The following is a 20,477-nucleotide window of genomic DNA, read 5'->3' as shown; positions in this document are numbered from 1 at the left end:
TAGATTTTTATTGAGAGCCTCCACGAAAGTGGATGCATGGTTTGTGTTTTTATGTGAAGGCAGTGCTGGTATGTGTTCTGGAGGGCTATGTGTTCCATGTGGTGTGGTGCAAGTGTTGACCTTCTCATCTTGACCAGCTATTCCAGTCTTGGCTGGAGAGTGCGTGGCTTCCAGTTTCGATATATAAGTGCATCTCTCAAAAGTCTGAGTATTGGGAGGTAAGAGAAGAGTGTTGTTGGTGTACATGAGGCAGTTGCTACATTGCCTCAGAATGCCCAAGTTCACCAGGTTAATAGGAGAAAGTGCAGGGAACTGACCTTTAGACATGCCTGGAGGGGTGGGCATTAATATTAAGTACTGGAGCTGTTTCCATGTAGAACGTGTAGTGCTGATAGCACTTTTGTGTGCTACAATAATTGCTACAAGAAGTCTGGTAAAGTGCTAGACTAATAAGCTAGTAAAAGTGCAGGAGAGGAGAGAACTAGCAGATCTAAGGGAAAAACTGAAGAGCAGACTATATATATATATATATATATATATATATATATATATATATATATATATATATATATATATATGTCAATTTTCTGAAAACCAGAATACTGAAAGTCATAAAACTGAATGTACAATATTGGAATGTCAAAATGTTGAAATCAAAATACCTTCTCCCCTACAAGTGTAAAGACTTGGACGTGCCTACTCCTGCAGAACTCATGTATGTTAGAGCTAGTTTCAGTAACAAGGGTGTGATATTTGTGGACTGGGTGTGTACTGGCACAGTGCATATGTCTAGTGCATGTATACTATTAGTAGGTATTTTGAGTTCGATGTAAAGTTTCAACATTTTGACATTTCGGGATTTTGCATGGATTTCAAAATACCACGATTCATTATGTTGTTACATACCCATTACAGATGTAGATAGTTCAATCTGCCAAATGTACTGCTGTTTCATTTTACCAAATGCATGCCTTATCAATTGCAGGATTTACCAAAAGGAGGAATGCCAAATATATGTGTCTAGCAGGGGGAGTGCTTTTGGGGTATGTTAAGTGGTTATGTCTGCTAATCTTGATAATTTAAGACATACTGAAAGTTTTGGAGTTAGGAATGGGAATGTGTGTATGTGTACAAGTGGTCCAACCATTAGAATATGTTTATTAGAAAACAACTGAGCTCCCAAGCCACTCAGCACTCTTATCAGTGTTACAATTAAAATGCATTCACTCACTATTTAAAACCAAATCCAGCCTATCAAAGTAGTTGTCACAAACGCATGACTTAGAGCTGTATAAAATCACATGACAGAATAAAAATCACATGAAGAGAATCAGTAATGAATAATGAATGATGAATAATAGCAGCCCACTAATATATATATATATATATATATATATATATATATATATATATATATATATAAATGAGAAAAATTAGAGTCCTGAGTGGCTTGAAATCTCTGTTGTTTTCTAATAATCATATTCTAATGGTTGGAACAGAGGTTTATTACTTTTGATACTGCTTTTTTGCCATTTTGGTCCTTTTGGCCACATTTCTGCCTTTTTATTTTCTTGTGTGTGTGTGTGTGTGTGTGTGTGTGTGTGTGTGTGTGTGTGTGTATATATATATATATATATATATATATATATATATATATATATATACACACACACACACACACACACACACACACACACACACACAAGTAGATCCTGTTTTGGGCAGTATGTACGGTTATCACGGTCTACAGATGTAGCCAGAAAAAAATACTTGCACGAGAAATCATCTCTGAAGATTAGTTTGTCTGTGCCTCTTGGCAGTCTCTTTGTTAATTGGCTATAGCTTCTCAGGTAAGGATTGATACTGGTTGCTGTCAGCTCAGTTAATACATAAAAATAATGAAAGTGCTACAAAGGATCAAAACCAGGGGCATTTCTAACACACTTAAAGTAAATACAAAAACATGCTTGGAATCAACATGTATTTTCTGAGCAACAAGTGAGAAACTCTGATGTCTGGTATTACTCACTGACTGTAGTCCTCAGTGATTTACCAGAAAATCAAAACATTTATTTGGGATGGGGAAAATATGAGGCAATATGAAGAATAGTCTGCAAAATTCTGGGCAGTTGAGAGGTATGTTGCTGTGCATGTCTGGTTACTATGCTAGAGGGTCAGAAGTGAGGATTTATGGTAATGAAGAGGTAATAAAGCATTATCAATAGGATTCCAATATATATCATCTGCTAGAACACTTATTGTTCTATTTTGTAACATATTTTCAATAAGGGTTTTATGAAGGTACATACTAAAATAGATATAGCTTTCTAAGTTATACTTATTTGTAATTGAATATATTGCTATACAAGTAGTTATCATGTCTTACTATATTTAATAATTTTAAGTAATATTTAATACACTTAATTTTGGTACCTACATTTTTAACTTTTCTAATTCCTCATTTTGATTAAAAAATAGAATTTCTTAATGAAGGTCAGCTGCCATTGTGTTTAATATTCCCTTTCTCAATTTCAAGATTTCTTGTAAACATGAGATACTGTGGTAGTCCCACACTGGATTGTTTCTTTACCAATATTTTTTTCAGTGCATTGAGCCAGTAAAGAAGGGCTTCTGAATAGTAGTAATAAATAAACAAATTCATAAATCTTTCTATAACATGAGATTTGATTCTTCTGTCACTTGGACTAATGGTCATTATTTGAAAACACTCACCTATTTAAAACAGCTCACCACCCCCTTGTCTTTGTAACTAGGCATGTTTGTTTTAATCCAACCCTTTTGTCTGTTGAGACATCAGTGGAGTTGTTATTGAGTTATTTCCATCAGCAAAATCTGACTGATACTAGAGAGTAAAGAAGCACAGGAAAGATAACAAGATCAACTTTCCTTTCCAAGTTTCCCAGCATTAATTTTAGTTCAGACTGAAAATGGCAGCAGCATCATAATTAGTAACTTGTAATGACACGTTAGTAAATCATAGCCTTATTTTGTTTTGTTCTGTCAAGGGCTCATCTAGGGTTAAATGTCTGAAGGTTGAAGTCACTTGAGACTGGTGTTTTTACTCTGTGAAAGTCAAGCTCACTGGGTTATTTTTAACTCTTTGCTATAGATGGGCAGTGATGAAACGAAATAGAAATGTGAATGGAAGCTTTAGGCATACAGAACCGCGAGTATCAGAAATACATGGACGTCATCTGACAAGATCAGCTAAAACAATAGGTAAGAAATTACAACAAATATTATTGGTAAATTTCAACTTACATAGAGATCACTTAATGACTTTTCTGATGCAGTGTGTATGCTAATCATTAATCTATTCCAGTAATATGTTTCCTTAACTGCCCAGAACAAATAGCTATACGGTAATCTGTACCTAAACCTCATATTAATGAGCAGGATGTACGACCTTTAATAAATAAATGAGCACACTACATAGGTGTACCACATAGGCGTACTACATAGGTGTACTACATAGGCGTACTACATAGGTGTAATACATAGCACTTGCTGTGACTGCTGTTTGTGTTCTGTGTATGATTCTGTAAACATTGGCCTTTATCAGGGAATTCTGAATATTTATCTATTTATTTATTTATTTATTTATTTGATATTTCTCTACCGGGGAAAGTCTGATTGGGCCTGAAAGTGACCATTTTCAGTGGAGGCATGTGGAGAAAAGCTCCACAATCACAATATTTCAAAAATCAAGCACAGATATTTTAAATCACAAAGTATCATGTTACATTGTAAAAACAGTAAGTACAGATATTTTAAATCACAAAGTATCATGTTACATTACAAACACAAGAGTGAAAGAATGTTGTATTGAGGAAAAATAGAACATATGCCTCATAGTAGAGTGCAATGAAAATAAGAGGTGAAGCGAATATGTGAAGGAAAATTCAATAGTGATATTATTTGTTACATAGATTCGTATGTGGTAAATGAGACCTGAGACATTTCTAAGATATTTAAAGAGATATCAGAGATTACATGATGACAGCGAGTTGAAACTGAGTGATGTCTTAGTATGAGAGAGATGTTCACAGTATGGTTATAGAAGGATGGAGAGAAGGAGGTTATAAGAAGAGTGCAGGGTAGGGTGTCTTCTGGTAGCTTAGATGAGTAGGGAGGAAAGAGGTACAGAAAGGCCTGCAGCGATGAATTAAATAAGGTAAGGTAGTCAGGAAAACAAAAGTAATGGCAAAGGAGTGGAGTAGGAGGCTGGTGAAGGTTGTAAGTGTGATCAAGGTTGAAGGGGTGAATGAAATATAGTGAGTAAGTTCAGCCAGGACTGCCACAGGAGCAGGTCCAAGATTTTGTAAGGTATTCTTTTAGGGAGCATGTAAAGGTGGGTATTTTAGAAATAGTTCTGGTGGTTAGAGGTAAGGCGTTCCATTTTTTTTGCTACTGAGTACAAGTATAGGCTTTCTAAGGGGGATTTATTCAGTTTATTCATTTTAAAAAGTTGTTTGTCTTCTGATCTAATAGTTCTTTTTGGAAAATACTTGACGATTAAAGAGATAAGAGCTTGGCAGTTTGTGTATGATTTTATATACTGTTGTAAGTTTAATGCAGGAGAGGTGGAGGGGTAGTTCCAGCCAGTTAAGGGTATGCAGAGCTTTACAGTGACGGGTAAAGGAGGATTAATTAGTAGCAAATGTGGTAATTTTGTTGTAACAGCTTTTGTTTTTTTTAATGGAAGATTGTAAATTGGTTAGAATTGGTGCTCCATAGAGTAAGGAGTGCAGAAGGTAGGTTTTGGCTAGAGTAATTTTTGTGGGTGTGCTCAGAAAATGTTTCTGCATGGCATGCCTAGTTTTTGATGGGTTTTCTTGATACTGCTTTTGATGTGGAGGTCAAATTTAAGATCTATTATGACTCCTAATATTTTGGTATGGTGGACTAACTCGATTTCGTGCTGTTTGCCGAAAAGATTTTGAAAGATCCTTTGTTAGTGGGGTGAGTTTATGGACTAAAGAGGAGGAGTTTGGTTTTTTGGGGAGTTGAGTAGGAGTTGTGCTTTTGTAAGCCAGGTTTCAATGGAGATGACAGCTTGTTGAGTGATTTCTTGCAAGTGAGTTTAAGTCTTTGAAGAGCAGATGATGGCAGAGTCATCTGCATATTGAATCAAGGTGCCGTCAGAAAAAGATAAATGTAGCTTATTGATAAAAATATTAAACAGTAGCGTACTTCTCAACCTCTTAGAGCAAGAAATCTGGACAAAGCTTAAAATAATGGGGGGACAGAGACCCAAAATTAGCACATATTTTAAATATTGCTGTTTTAAACTTAGAAAGTTGCTAGAATAACAGGTGTTACCATGCATTTTCTGAAGGATATGACATCTGTAACTCACATGTATGTCATTATTTAGTAACTTCAATCCTCAGTAGTGATTTGCCAGAAAATTACAAATTTTATGAGAAACAGTCCAAAAATCTGAGCTAAATGTGGACATTCTGCCAAAATCTGGGCATTTGAGAGGTATGAACAGTAGAGGGCCAACAATGGATCCTTGTGGGACTCCTGTGGAAGTGGGAAGATATGTGGAGATGGATTCTTGCCATTTTAAAGCTTATTGCCTGTTGGCAAGATAAGTAGAGAACCATTGTATAGATAGAGATGCTAGACACAGGGTGGGGAGTTGATTGAGGAGTTTAATGTGAGAGACCATGTCAAAGTCTTTTGATAGATCTAGAAATACTGCAGATACAAGTTTATTACATTTGTCAGCTTTATTGACAGTGTCTGTAAATGACAGTAATGCAGTAGAGAAGTAATGCTGTGGTCTGTCCGGAATCCATGCTGAGTATTGATGATTAGCTTATTTTTTAAGAGATAGTGGAGAAATTGTTGATGGGTAAATCTTTCAAGGATTTTAGAAAGGGGAGACAGGATGGCCATGAGACAGGATTTTGAAATGTCAGTGGAATTACCTCCTTTATGCGATAGGGCAATATGTGCCATTTTCCACAAGTTAGGGACACAGGATTGTGTTATTGATCTATTAATAAGATTTATGGTTGGGTATGCTATAGCATCTGCAGATAGAGTTAGGTATTCTGGGGCATGGTTGTCAGCTGAGGAGCAACATGGTTTTACTTTACGTAAAAGTTTTTTATGAGAGTTATAGATATTGTTTGAAAGGTAAAGTGGGTGGAGTTGTCTGCATGCATACTGGAGAAGTTGCAGATAGGTGAGTTTTGTGAAGGAAATGTAGGGTCTATGGTGGGGGAAGTTGGCTGTGTGGAAGGGAGTGTGTTAAATGAGTTTGAGGTTAAATTGGCTATGCATTCTATGAAGTCTGTATTGAAACAGGTAGCTGTTTGAAGAGGGGGGAATGTCTAGTTATGGGCTGGGATTCTTTTTTTTGTACCTGGGCCAATGAAAGATGATATGGAGGACCAGAGTTTTTTAGGGTTGTTCTTATGGCTATCTTGTAGCAGAGTATAATAAGACTTTTTATCACTATTAACCTGTTTCTTGGCTTGGTTTTGTAGCTGTCTGAATAGTTGCCAATAGTTGCCATTTTTATTCTTTTGCCAGTTAATTCATGCTTTGCCTCTGTCTTTCATAAGGAGTTTGTATTGGTTGGTGAGCCATGGGGTATGGCTGTTTTCAATTCTTTTTTACGCTGTGGGGTTAAGGTGTTAAGAATATTTAGAAATGCTGCATTGAAGTATTCAACTGCATCTTTTAAGGGGAGTCTGTTTAGGATGGACCAGTTTAGTTAACGGCTTTCAGAGATTCAGTGAAAGACTCCATGGAGAATTTAGGGAGATTACATGTAGGTTTGAGCTTATGTTCCTTTGTTAGCTGTGTAATACTCCTGAGGGTATAAACTGGCAGGTGATCACTTAATGTATCAGAGAGGGTAACTGAGAAGGTAAAATTAGCTGGATAGGTAACCAGAATCCAATTGAGCACAAATTGTTGGGAGTTATTTTTGCCATATCTTTTGGTGTATTAATAAGGTGAGTGAATGGTGGTGCTGCGGTAGCGTTGTCGCCTCACAGTTAGACGTTGCCCGTTCGATTCTCAGTTAGAATGTCTTCTGTGTGGTGACATGCATGAATGGGCGTTCCTTCGTTGAAGGTTGTGCATTAGGCCTGGCAAGCCAGTATGTAAAAATCTACTGCCAATCATTAGTGGACCGGAGTTCCACTGTGGCGACCCCTAACCGGGAAAAGCCGAAAGACACAAAAAAAACAATAAGTTGAGTTAATTCAAACAGGTTTTTGCTGTTGATCGCTGAATTTGCAAAGACTGCCAGTCAATGTTTACATCGCAGAGGAGGATAATTTAATTTGTGATTGTATCTGCTATCCAGGATAGTACGCCTTCAGGTATTAGAATGTTCTGTCCTGGGGGGATATATAGCACAGCAATGCATATGCTTTTGGCTCTATTAAGTTTTAGGAATGAGATTAGAATTTCTGCTTTTCAAAAGTTTGGTTTGTCCCTGTATAGGGAGTTACTGTGAGCATATTTGGGAAGATTATCACTTTTCCACCTGTTTTTTTATGTGTTCTATCGAGCCTAATAATACTATAACCAGGAGCTAATATTTCAGCATCTTGTATTTCAGAATTTATCCATGTAACTGTTGTGGCTAGGATGTCTGGGTTGTGTTGGGTCATCCAGGCATGAGAATCTGTAATTTTATTGCATACACTTCTAATGTTTACAGTGACTATTTTTAAACTTTTAGGATATATTCTATGGTGTGGGGTTTGATTGATACTGGGGTTAGGGTAGGTAGATGTCACCACACTGATGTATGGTTGAGAAAGATGTTCTGTTTTTATGGTTGTTTTAGCAGAGATGCATAGAAGCATTACCTTAACATTGGGACTGAAACGTTTTTGATATTTTGGGGTTACAACAGTGGAATGGTGTTATAGGAAATAAGCTTAAAGAAATTATTGAGTAGCTAGTGGGAAGATGGTTGATAGGTAACAATGAGTAATGGTTGAGGTGTGCTTATTTATTACTAGTATTTATTACTAGTACTGGTGGAGATGTCAAAAATGAGAGGAAGAGGAGGATGGATAAGGTGATACAGGAAGGAAGTAGCACGGTTAGAGTTGTAAAAATCTTGCAGTATGGTGAATTAATGAGCTGTGATAATAGAGTGGAGAATAAGTAGAATTTGATGGGGAGGGCACAGAGGGAGATTTGTGAAGGATGGCACAGTGGTGCAGTGGTAGCTTTGTCACCTCACACCAAGAGGTTCTCCGGTTCAGTTCTCAGCAGAGGTGCCTTTGTGCGGAGTCTGCATGTCCTCCCTATAGTCGTGTTGGTTCCGGTTTCCTCCCTCATTACAAAGACATGCGTCTGGAGCATTTCTTCCTGGGCCTCTGCTGAAAATTGGCTTTGTTCCAGGTTGGACTTTCCTGGTAAACAAATGTTAAATTAAATAAATCCAATTTAGAAGAGAATATGAATCTGTACTGCATTATAATGAGCAGCAGTGAAGGAGGACTGAACCATGACTAGTGATGTTTTCCCCCATCTGTGATAATTGTCACAATTACATAATGACCTTGATAAAGTATTAGCTTACCTTTTTAACAGAAATATGCCAATTCAGTGTTACAAGTGTGTGTTTGCTTATATGCATTTACATATGTGGTATCTTGGTGCAGTTTGCAATCCACCACTGATGCTGTGACACTGACACAGGTTGTCATCTGATAAATTAAGATATCTGTATTATGTCAGTATATTTACAGTTTACATTTCCAAAATACTTAGGGAAAAACAATGGTTGAAATTGTAGTTGATCATTACTACTCCATCTTCTCAAAACAGCCAGAGTGAAGAGCTGTTTTTAAAAGTGGTTTGTTATTAAGAAAATCTGTCACCGTCAGGCAATGTCAAGATATACGTAAAACAATGGAAAAATATATACAGATGGTTTCACCATACCTCTCAGCTTTACAGATTTTCACACAATGTCCAGATTTTTGCCTTATATTTTTGGTCTGTTTTTCATAAAATTGTGGTTTTCTGGCAAATTAATGGCAAATGATTAAATATTGAATTTATTTTATTTATTTATTTATTTTATATTTGTTGACCGGGAACGTCCGACTGGGTATATGCCCATCTTCAGTGGAGGCCCGGGGAGAAAAGCTCCATATATTCAGACATATGACATTTACATAATATGAGTACAATCTAGCATATCAGATGAAAAAAGAAACAGTATAATTATAGTAAAGACACAGTTTAGAAAATAATGACAGGCATTCTTTCAGGCTTTTCTAGAAAATAATGGCAGACATTTAAGTTTCAGACTTTATATCCTTCAGAAAATTCATGCTAAGGCAAAAACTGGTATTCTATCAACTTTCTAAGCTGTAAGAGCAATATTTAAAATTTGTCTCTATTTTTGGGTCTTTGTCCCACTTTTATTTATGGCTTTGTCCATATTTCTTGCTGTAAGAGGTTGAGAGGTATGTTTCACACCTGTCTATGCTTTTTTCATTAAGAATACAAAATTATTATAAATATGAGTAAATAAATAATGACAGGACTTCTAAAAATGTATTTTTTTCTCTAATACAAATGATTAACCAATACTTCATTTACTATGGCAGTGATATGAACTTTACTTATGTGGCTATTGTAAAATGAGGAGACTACATGAAAGTGTCACTAAAACTCAACATGCAGATTAAGAGATCTACCGCTGGTTCCGTGACAGAAGAATGTGAGAAACAAAGAAGGTTTTATAGTTTCATTTTAGCCAGAGTCTAGACTGTTGCATCATATTATAAAATCAATATTACTTTTGCAAGAACTGAGATGAACATGGAAAACTAGAAAACAACACATATGCTCTTTTTTATAATTCTGTTACATTGTCACTCTACAAACAGTATGTAGTTTTGTTTAACACATTATCACAAAAGTTCAAATAGAAGACGGAAAACTATAGTGATGTGCAATGGCAAAACTGGCAAAAGGGTAGACACTCCAGTACAACATTAAAAAAATGATATATAATCTTTGTCATAAAAAAATAAAATTGGATTAATGAAATGCTGTAGGCTGGCATGTTGGACAAAGGATTAATGCTTGAAATGTTAACAAGCTATTTCCTGTAACTAAGAGTACAGAGTTTGTTTCCCCCTTACTCCATTTGCATCCTGTGTGACTCTGAGCAAGTCTGTTAATCAGACAGTACACCTGCGTAATTCCCTGAAAAGGGACATGTCTGTAATGAAGCAAAGAACTGAGGGGTGTAAAACCCCAGGAGTAGAGAAAATGGTGTGACTTTAGTTGAGGGATGTGAATGAAGAATAAAGGCTTGGGTATATAGCTCCCCTGAATCAAGATCCCTTCCCTGCCTAGATAGATGATGATCAGATGATCAGGAGGAGACATTGAAGTCTGCTGAGACATCAGTGGGTACATTACCAAAGTGGAAACGTATTGGCACTGGAATCTACAATGATGGTGGTAATAAAATAGTAAAGTGGGTAATGTATTCTGCTGCAACAAATGGAGCAGCTAAGTTTTAATCTCATCAGCTTTCACATATGTACTTTCAGCTTCTTTGAAATCCATTTAATTTCTCAGTGCTCCAATGTTACCCTAAATAAGGAAGCAGACATCTTGCTAGATGGATTGTGCCTACATTTGCTGGTTGAAGATTGTATGGAGTAATGACTTTCAGGATCTGTGGAAGCACTTTTTCACATAGAGAGTTGGGGAACCCATGGAACAGACTACCAGAATGGGTGGTGGAAAGGAAACCCGATGAGGTATTCAACATACCATGAGACAGATGGAAAAGGGTAGGAACCTCATTTGTATATGCTAATAATCAGTAATGACATTGTATTTTACTATTTGCAGATTTCTTCATATAGTTATTATATAATATACTATAGATTATAATTTCCTCCTAGTCAAGCTGCCTTTCAGTTGTGGTATTTTCATTGTGTAACTTTAAGCTTTACAGTCTCCATTGTATAAAACTGACTATTTTGCTACTGGAGCTTTTCTCCCTGGGTCTCCACTGAAAAGGGTTATCACAGCCCCAGTTGGACCACCCTGGTCAACAAAAGCAATAAATAAATAGGGAAGGAGGGTAGATAGAATGTTAAGGCAATTGCAAGGACAGACTACACATGCTTACTGTTTCCTTCTGCCATTATGTAAATGTATTGTAAAAACAATGTCATTGAAAACAAAATGATGGATTCCATAGTAAAAAGTAATTTGTTCAAGAAGCCTATTTTGAAACAAATTCAGTAAAAGTGCATGAAACATAATCATACACATAATAATTCACTGAAATTCTTCTGCGAACAAAAGTCCCCATACCCCACATAGGACACAGCACCTGTCCACTATGATTCCTTGAGGCAGACAAAGTCATATCACAACTGAATAAACAATCACAATAGCTCAGGAACAACTACTCAGAACTAAGTTACAGAGCTCACACTCAAAACATGTCAGATTATGAGTAAGTAACACAAATTAAATAAATAGCAAAATGTCATTTTTTTGTAGGGATGCAAGCCCCCAACCCAATGTGAGGCGAGCAACATCCCTGTAACCACTTACTTTATTCATCTAATTCTGCAGCCCAAAGAAAGTTAATCACTGGCAGGTAGGGTAACACCTGCTCTACTCTTTCTATGGAAACATATAGACTGCAATAAGCAGAATTCATTAAAACACAAGCTGTAAGGCATCACTTTTATGTGATGAGAGAAACATTACATGAGCCATTGTGCTTTAGCAATTGTTGTACATGTTCAGCCTGTGATATGAGCATAGGACTGTATACTTCTCCCTCGCAACGTTAAGTTAGCCTTTTATCTAGCTCTAATTCCAGTGCATCCTTTACTCTTTATCCCACCCTAAACCCAACTCCAACATGAATTATTTCCACCCATGACAGCTGACCATTCAGCATTTCTTTCAGGGTAACATTAGCACAGGTTCAGTTTGATCAAAAAAGTTTCACCCAAAATCATTCTGCCCACATTCTCCTCACCTTGTAACCTACAACTGGATTTGTCTGATTAAATAACTAAATATATTAACTGGCAAGAGCATCTTAGTAAATACTGACTGCAAGCATGTTAACTTTTGAAAGAACTGGAATTGGGACCAGTGGAATCTCATGAGTTGTCAATATTAATAGAAGGAGAAACTAACAAGAAAGCATTTGAGAGCAATGCACTTCATATGTATTTATTTGTTTCCATTTGTTAACGGGGTTAATTTGGCTGAGCCAAATGTCACATGTTCAAACCATATGATCGGCTTTTCAAAATGTCAAACAATGGAAAACAACAAAAATCTACGATTTTGCAGGTGGTCAAGCCCCCACTGACCCCCCTGCATAATATATATATATATATATATATATATATATATATATATATATATATATATATATATATATATATATATATATATATACACCAACTCTGAGATCACACTATAGTGGGAAAAAAGAGTAAATTCCATGATCCCCACTGTACCATGACCTCCATTCAATAACCTCGCCATGTCAGAAAGTTGATCATATGGTCTCCATGACATTTAGCCTTCTTTTGACTCAATATAATGAACTGAAGTCATATTCTTCCCAAATATAATGTCATGATGAGAATACATGTTTACTTATTAGTCATAGAATCAAAGACCACCAGATCTGTGAAAATGTTAAAAGTTTTGCAGGACTGTTTTTCCAGCAACATATTCTTCTAATTGGCTATGTTATCAGGAAACAAAATCAGTTCTGTAGTTAAAGAAATAAAATCTACCATTATCAGTTCTAAATATTTTCACATAATAATGTAAACAAAAACATTTCTATCAATGCAACTCTTTGGGCTCCATTTATTCAGTTTGGCAATGCAATGCATACAACAGTGTCATTCTGTGATTTTGTCCTGAAATATGATTTAGTAGTCGCCATGTAAAATTTTTTTGGGACATAACTGGACAAGGCATAGGTAGGGTTAATTTGCATCCCAAGAACAGCATACAGATATTGATAGACCAGACACATTTAGTGAAACTTGTAGAGGAATCATTATTTTTGCCCTGATTGTCAAAGCACTCTTTAGAGTAGATTGTAAAAGATGTGGAAGTAACTTACAGCCTGTCTGCTGATTGGAAATCAGTGCCCCATCTGTGTCCACAGATTCTCTCCCACATAATAATAAGAACATGACTACAGTGTCGGATTGGAGCCCAGTATTGATTGCATGCATGTGTAGATCCCAACAAAAGCCACTGAACCTGCTTATTGTACTAGGGTAACAATGCAGTTTAGAAACATTCGAGGCAGTTGAAAAACATTAGGTTTACAAGACTTAATCTGGATATAGTCAGAGCCCTGTGACACTATATAATCATAACAATATAAGCAGGAATTGGGCAAAAAATCACTTTTAGGAAGATCACTGTCTGTCATTTATGAGAGGCATATACCTTTGCTTATTCACTGGATAGGATACAAGTGGAGGGTAGAGTAGGGATTCCAAGTAAAAACTCAAAACATATGGTGGGTGATTGGTTAACAAAGAAATGTAAAGACAAATTGATACAGTGACAAAAAAGCTGTCATCAGTTCAGTAAGAAGTGTGATGAAAAAGAGATTACTAGATTCTCAAGGATAACACTCACACCTGGCTAAGTCATAGATATTGCTTCTGGTGTTATGTACTGGTGGTATGTACTGACAGTATGTACTGATAGTATGCACTGGTAGTATGCACTGGTGGTATGTACTGGTAGTCTGTACTGATGGTATGTACTGGTGGTATGTACTGACAGTATGTACTGGTAGTATGTGCTGACGGTATGTACTTGGTAGTATGTACTGGTGGTATGTACTGACTGTATGTACTGGTAGTATGCACTGGTAGTATGCACTGACGGTATGTACTGGTAGTATGTGCTGACAATATGTACTTGATGGTATGTACTGGTGGTATGTACGATGGTATGTACTGGTGGTGTGTACTGACAGTGTGTACATTTGTTTCAGCCATGAGAGAACAGAAGAGCCCATTTATTCCACACCTTGTGTGCAATTAGATAGTTGTACTGGTAGTATGTGCTGATGGTATGCACTGGTAGTATGTAGTGGTGGTATGTACTGGTAGTATGTACTAGTGGTATGCACTGGTAGTATGTCTAAGTGGTATGTACTGACAGTATGTACTGGTAGTATGTGCTGATTGTATGTACTGGTGGCATGTACTGGTAGTATGTACTAGTGGTATGTACTGGTAGTATGTACTGGTGGTATGTACTGGTAGTATGTACAATGGTATGTACTGGTGGTATGTGCTGGTGGTATGTACTGGTAGCATGTAATAGTGGCATGTACTGGTAGTATGTACAACAGTATGCACTAGTGTTGTGTACTGACAGTGTGTACTTTTGTTTCAGCCATGAGAGGACATCAGGGCCCATTTATTCCACAACTTGTATGCAATTAGATAGTTACAGATGCCATGCTACATATAGAGCACCACTAGGTTGTTTAGCTCCTTACGCAGGATTCAAGACTAAATTACAGTTATATAGAGGCACAGACAGACAAATTACAGTTATATAGACACAGACAGGTGCGCGCGCACATACACACACACACACACATACACACACACACACACACACACACACACACACACACACACACACACACACACACAGACGAGAAAGAGAGCTAGATAGGTATATGTATATATGTGTGTGTGTATATATATATATATATATATATATATATATATATATAAAGTGTGTGTGTGTGTGTGTGTATATATTGTTAGTTAGTTAGCTGGTCTTAGCTGTCCTGTAGCCTACCCTCAGTTTGACATCATCTTTACTGTTGTGGTGTAAGGCTACACCATATCACTCACACACACACACACACACACACACACACATGGTTAGCCTTTAGATGTCAGATGCTCATGATAGTATCACATGCACAAAGTCTTTTGGAATCAGGATTTTGGAATAGGGCCACCTCTTTATAAAAGACAGCATAGTGATGAAGTGTGAGACCCTGTTTCTGAATCTCATCCATCTTATTACATTGTATGCTTTCGGCAGCATCTTGTCCCGCAGGTAAATTGTTTTTGCAATCTTACCTTTTTAGTGACCCTTCTTTATGAACAGAAGTTCATAAATTAATGTGAAGTTTCCACTCGGGTAAGAAAAGTATTTTTGCAAGAATCTTAGCCATTTTTTTGAAAAACTTTTAAACATTTATTTTTGGCTATAGTATGTTTGGGATAGCTTCAGTTTCTGTATTTTAAGATTTAAATTAAAGTACTGAATACCCAAAAATGTGTACTGCATTTGACAACTGTAGCTTCATAAGTTCAAAATGTAATTTTTTTAGTTTGATTGCTCCAGATATACTATACCTTGACTTGCCTTTTAGCAGTCATCTTTAGTTCACTTATGTTTAAATGAAGTTCACTAATAATGTGCATACTTTATTACCGATGCTCTCACTGTTTGTGTATGACTGTTGTTCTGAGTTAGTGAGAGTTTTTACTTTTCTCTACTGTTGTATGAGTGTAGATTAGTATATTTAAAAGCTTTTTAACTTTTTGTTTATGGATGTCTCATTTCAGCAATAAGACATTATTCATCTACACTGTCGGTGAAGTGCAGGGATGAGTTCCCATGGACTCCATGCAATGAGTTTTACACCTGCACTATTTTACTATAACACCCTCGGACGTTGCACAGCTTTCTGAGAAGTTAAATGAAATAATGCCTGTCGGAGTATCATCAGTTTCCCCTTTTCACTTTATTAACGAGTTTAGATAATATGTCATATAGCCTCTGCAGATCCTTCTGGAATGCATAGCAAGTTCTAGCATCTCTAAGAATGATCGTCAACATAATGGTGCCTGACAACAAAGGAAGGAAAAGCAGTAGCTGAATTGTTGCTTAGTAATGAAAACATAACAGGCCATAAAGCAGATCCTTGGAGGACATTTGTAAAAAAAAAAAAAAAAAAGAGTGCCAATAACAGAGGTATGAGATCCTTACAGAACCTTTAAGCAATAATCCAAACCGTGTCTAGGTATATCGGGGTTTACCCACGGTTGGTGTGGTTTGATCATGATAACAAAGTATGTATGCATGCAGGCATTCAAACACACACCACATACCCTGTAGCTGTCCCTGATTTGTCAGAACATCCCAAATGTCTTATTTTATATTTTTCATGCTCTCATAAATCATGGATGATCACAGGCAGTAAATAATATGAAATATAAAACATTCATGCTTCCTATTGTACAGAAAGCACATTGCAGTCCTAGATCTGTTGCTCTATTAACATTATAAATGAATTAGAGTCCCATTTTAAATTTTCCCTGGTGTCATCTAGTGTTCCTCCTGACTTTGTCCTGAAACATTCCCCAACATGGACACACCCCCATTCATCAATCTCAACTTTCCCTGATTTTACAGGATGCATCTGATGTTTCCTCTTAAAGAAATACCTCCCATCTATCCAGATTTTCACAGAATGCCCTGATTTTTGCCTCATAGTTTTGTTCTGTTGTTTATAGCATTTGTGGTTTTCTGGCAAACCACTGAAGATTTCAGTTTGTACATAATGAAAGACAGTTAAGTTTCAGACTGCATATCCTTAAGTAAATGCATGCTAATGCAAAAGCTGCTATTCTAGCAACTTTCTAAGTTTGTAAGTGTAGTAATTAAAATCCCTCCCTGATTGTGGGTCTTTGCCCTCTTTATCATTTAGCACAGCTGCGGAGACAGCTCACCACTGTGCTAAAGCACTGTGCTAGGGCTGTCTGTGAATACAGACGGGTTACCTCAAGATGTACGCTATTGTGCTCACGTCTCAGAAACCTTTCTGAATTCCTCCTCATTAGTTAACTGATACTATTTTTGTCTTCCACCATGCTATAAACTACACAGAACCAAGTAAAATAAATGTACAGTCTTACACACATGAAAAACATACTACCAGGAGTCTGCTTTTTAAAGTAGGGGCATTATTTAAAAATGTCAATGGTTAAGATCTCTGATTGGTGATGATTCTTCTTGAACTATTACAATATTCTTTCAAGAGCTCTTTCAAGAGCAGTAGCACAATAGAGTAGTGTTAAGATACATTTTCAGAAGAAACTTTTTAAAAGTGGCATTAGTTTGTTCATGTAGTTATAACATCCATTGAGCAAAAATAGCAATGTTTATAATTGATGGTGATACAAACTCAATGATTGCCCTTATACATCAACAAGAAATGAGACATTTTCAAAAAAAATCATTGCCCTTATACATCAAGAAGAAATGAGACATTTTCAAAAAAAAATCATAGTGATATCTTCTGTTATGCAAAACTGCTAACAAATGTAAAAACTTCTTTGCAACTGCATATTGCAGAGTCTTAATACGTAGGGCTGTTGTTTGTCTGTGTTATACAAATACTTGTCCTAGGATGCCCTTATCACATAATATGATGTTTGCACTAATATGGCACTTAAAACTGCATTAGGCAGTTCAGTTGCATAAAACAAGATGTGCAAAGGATACTGTGTTTTCTCTTACTATGATTGAGCTCCCTTGCTCAAGGGTCAGAGTTCAATCATCTCAGCAAGTAATAACAGCACCCATGGCAGATGGACAGCTTAAGTAGAATCACTGTCTCTTAGCTAAGAAGTATAATATGCCATGACTCCCTTAAATGTTACTATGCTACAGATTTTTCTGGTCACACCTCTGCCCCTACAACACAAGAAGTTTTTTTAGTAATGGCACTAACTGGCTGACCAGTACAGCAACATGAGGCATAAAATAGCAGACTACCTCATCCAAAGACATGCCTTGTTGGTTAAGTCATGGTATAAAAAGTGTTGCTTTGCTTCATCATAGCCATATAATATGACTTGTGTCACTCCTTAAATATAGAGAGAAATTAGAGGGATGTAAAAAGGGAAAGAGAGAGAGAGTGTGTGTCAGAGACAGAATACAATGAACATGTATAATCACCATACCGAGAATACACTGAGGAAGTACAGGCCAAATATGACACTGAAAAGAGAACTCCAAAGATAAAAGATAGAACAGGCATTTACAGAATCTGAAAGAACAACTGTAAAGGAATGCTAGACTATACGAAGTGTTGAGTTGAGGCTTAGATGCAATGTGCTTGCAGAAAAATTAAGAATATATCTAAGCCATTGAACTATAGCACAGATTTGTGGGTATAATGGACTGCTGAGATCTAGCTAATTGTAAAGGAGTTTTAAATCTCCAAATCTGAAGTATGAAGCAGTTTGGCTTTTATGTGGCATAGCTCAGAGAAACTCCAAAAATGTAATAGAGAGAACAGTTACTGATAATAATTACTTTGTTTCTAAAAAGATGTCTTTATTTTGTTTATATTCATTCACAGTTGCAGTCTGTGTAATCCCCATGCATGGTGCTCTTTTTTACACCTGTGGTTTGCTGCTTCACATTACTGTGCTGGTTAATTTAGACAAAAAAGGCAAAGTCCAGGTTTAGATTTAATATAGTATATATTGTGTTGAGAAAAATAACAATCCAGGAAGAAAGAACCTGTAGTACCTTTGTTTTATTGTTTTAAATTGTATATATGTAGGTAACATATAATCAGGCCTGCTAAATATGAATGAGTTACTCATAAAACCGATGCTTCATGAGAAGACAAAGAAATATCCAGTATACCCTAGCTCATGGCCATAGCCAGGAGTACGTAGTGTATGCCACTTTATACACATTTTAAAATAAATTATTTTGTGTATTGTGATGTGCTAGAATTTAAATTAAAAACATCTGTTATATTTATTGTGGATTATGGTTATTTTTTATTAAATGGCTCTTTAATGATTTTTGTAAGCATGCACTTTCTGTGGTTGGGGATCTGCATTTTTGAAGAAAGTATCTACATTTTGGAAGTTGATATACAATTCTAAAATTCCTGGCTGTACTCTCTTTGACACACACGCGCGCGCACACACACACACACACACACACACACACACACACAAAAAAAAAAAAAAACAGTATCCAAACCAGTGTGTGTGTGTGTGTGTGTGTGTGTGTGTGTGTGTTTGTGTACATGTGTACAGAAGCAAGCAACTGTTTGTAGGTAGATACAATATTTGCTTTTTTATATTTCTGGTATTATAACACAGACTAAAAGTATTATTAATTGTGTAGATGTAATACCACAGAATGTTAAAGGCAACCGAGAGCAAAAAATATAAAATTAATTTTAAATCTAGGAAAATATAGTTTTGTGGTTCAAGTAACATAGTTGTATGGTCTTGAGAGGCACTCTTATGCTAACTTTTTTGAATGTCTTAACTACTTAAGAAGCTATGAATAAAAATGGGGCCACCATTATCTTCCAGAATGGCATGGACAGGATTCATGAACATTACACACCATGGATTCTGAATTATTTTGGCCCCATATCCCATATAATCAATTATTACATTTCCAAGGTCACACAGCAGTGGGGGTAAAGGCAAACTCCCTTAACCTACTATGTGCAATTCTGCACAGAACATTCAAAGTGCAGCATATTGACAGTAGAGTAAGTGAACCTAGTGTGATATTCACTTACACTACTAATACAAAAGTAAAAACACATGGTGCAAACCAATAGCAGTGCAATTGAATATAAATCTAAATGCATATGGCCAAAAAAAAAAAAAAAAAACATTGATGTAATGTTACAAACCTAAAATTTGACCATGTGCATTTAGACCAAATGAACAGAAACATTTTATATATATATATATATATATATATATATATATATATATATATATATATATATATATGGGTCTACCTGACAATGCCGACAACGAGAACACCGACACTGGAAGATCAACAACGGAGAAGACCGACAGTTGAGAATCCCGATGCTGAGAACACCGACATATTAAGGTAAGTGTGCGATAGGGATGGACGTTAGGGTGCAGGTAAGGTAAGTGTGCGATAGTGACGGACTTGAGGGTTAGGGGCAGATTAAGTGAGTCAGGGTTAGGGTGCAGGTAAGGTAAGTGTGCAACAGTGACGGACCTTAGGGTTAGGGTTTGGGTTAAGGTTAGTGCATAGATAGTTGTGTATGTAAGGTTTAGTATAGGTTTGTAAGGTTTTTGGTGTGCTTGTGTTGTGTGTGTGTTTTTCGGGAAAGGTATTTGTTTTGTTGATTGTCGGGATTTTGGTTTGTCGAGCATGTGAAGTTACGTGTTTTTGAACTTTCTTTTTATGTTGTTTTTTTCATGTTGGTTATTTCGTTGTCGGTGTTTTGGAGTGTCGGTGTTATCAGGTAGACCCATATAAATATAAATATATATATATATATATATATATATATATATATATATATATATGTGTGTGTGTGTGTGTGTGTGTGTATTTGTTTTGCAGAT

The 20,477-nt window shown here is 36.3% G+C and overlaps 1 protein-coding gene across 1 annotated transcript in view; it reads left to right on the top strand.

The window, feature by feature from the left end:
• Nucleotides 1-20,477, top strand: part of CCHR14.PART0H10orf71 (chromosome chr14.part0 C10orf71 homolog) — a 240,231-nt gene that overhangs the window by 94,805 nt on the left and 124,949 nt on the right. The window contains exon 2 of the mRNA XM_044056772.1: nt 3,131-3,240. The gene's annotated coding sequence lies outside the window, so the exon portion shown is untranslated. The remainder of the gene's footprint in view (nt 1-3,130; nt 3,241-20,477) is intronic.

This window comes from Protopterus annectens, chromosome 14.part0, assembly GCF_019279795.1.
Source record: "Protopterus annectens isolate FY-2018-M chromosome 14.part0, PAN1.0, whole genome shotgun sequence".
NCBI lineage: Eukaryota > Metazoa > Chordata > Ceratodontiformes > Protopteridae > Protopterus > Protopterus annectens.
Note: the sequence above shows the minus strand (reverse complement) of the source record. Positions and strands in the feature narration are given on the sequence as shown.